Consider the following 1,926-nt stretch of genomic DNA (forward strand, 5'->3'; position numbering starts at 1 on the left):
CTTGAACTTTCCACTCAATACTTTTCTGAAAGCTAGCATGATGCGCTAGTCCACCCAAATGCACGTGTGCTAATCTACTATAATAATCTTGTGTAACTATCGAACCTCCACCTAATAAATGCACAGACACTCGCACAAATCAAGAGGACTTATGATGGGTTGTAACGGGGCCAAATGTACAGGGTAGGGAATGGGAATATTGAAAGTAGGTCAACGATTCGATCCGACTTATTACATAAATTCAAAGAAAACCTAAGAAAAAACATAATTACATATACGACTAACTTTTTTCTTTTTCTCTTTTTTTTAATACAAAATACCTTGAACATCGAAATTCTAACTTTTTTTTATTTTTTTTATTTTTATTTTTTATGATCAAACTATTAACAGCATTCTAATAAACATCATACTAGATACCCAACTCAATTTCCAAACGATAATACAATTACAAGAAATAACCTACTAAGCCGGATCGTCTCGCTATTGTAACAACAGGGTTGATTTAAAAACACAATAATTCCAAGAAATGTTTTCTAAAGGAACCATCCCCCCCCCCCCCCCGCCCCTCTCGTTAACCACGCTCATATGTATAATGTATGAGGCCTAACCCCCAAAAGCCATACTCACACTCATCCAGACGAGGCTATACCTAAATGACTCTATCATTTTTGCGCTAATGCCAAGCTAAGGTCCCGGAACGCATTCATTACACAAGTTCTAACAAGAAGGGTCACATTGCTATCTTCAAATAATGCCAAACACGAAAATCTGTGGTATAAAGTTCCACCCCGAAATTTTGTTACCGGTACGTTACGCGAAATAAATAACCAAAAACATGTCACTCTTGGTTGAAAATCTATTACCATTTCTTTTAAAACTTGGTAACACTCACACAAGGGAATTATGACCATGAAAAGGGACCTTTATCTCAACACATCTTTTGAACCACACAAATTCAAAATTTTTTTCAAAAATTTTGAATTTTTCTCAAAAATTTCTCCACGTCCCCACACTTGGGATACATTGTCCCAATTGTATGGTTTGAATACAATTTTATATATTTTTATATTTATTTTTTTAATTTAAATTTTATTTTACACCCCCATCGGACCACAATCCTTTAATCAATATCGCACATACACCACCCTACCACCCAAACCAAAAACAATGCAAAAAAATATTCCCCAATATACAAACTGAGACAAGAAAGCACCTGATTAGTAGTATCGTGGCATAGCGGGCCCATATATAGACGTCATCACATCCAAGAATTCACGAAGTCCAAATGCACCTTGGTCATCACCACCTTGTTGTTGCGAGGTACCTTGACATGAACCTTGATTTGGATCCACCCAAATGGAATGATGCAATGGCGGCGTCGGGTATGACACACTACCATCATATGGTGGCAAGGTAGTGTAGTCCACAATTGGCGGGTCGACCACAACTAGTTGTCATGCATGCCACACATCATGCATTTGTCGGTAACGATCGTCAATATACCGGTTGTTCATCTCATTTTCAAAGGAATAAGCATGAGTTCAGTTCCATTGCTCTAGTCGATCATAATTTTATTGGTAACGATCGTCAATATACCGGTTGTTCATCCCATGAAAGTTTGTTGATTGAATATGGTTTGGGAAGATTCAGACCAATTCCCAAACGTTGGTGGCCATTGTCGTTCCACCACCTCTTGAATAGTCCATTGATAGGCCCAATTTGAATCAGAGGGCCTTTGTGCATAGTCGAATGCACTTCCCATATAACCCGACTGCACACACGGTTGTAATCCCCCAAACTCGGTCTCGCTTGATCCGCCTTCATGTGGGCTACGTTCGGATCATCTTGGTAAGCCTCATCACCACTTACTTCATCTTCAGTTTCTTGGTCATCCTCTTCACCCGCATTCAATGGTCTTGCATCATT

Source organism: Bidens hawaiensis, unplaced genomic scaffold, assembly GCF_021521415.1.
Source record: "Bidens hawaiensis isolate Kalapana, Puna unplaced genomic scaffold, B.hawaiensis_p1.1 tig00019932_1, whole genome shotgun sequence".
NCBI classification, from domain to species: domain Eukaryota; kingdom Viridiplantae; phylum Streptophyta; class Magnoliopsida; order Asterales; family Asteraceae; genus Bidens; species Bidens hawaiensis.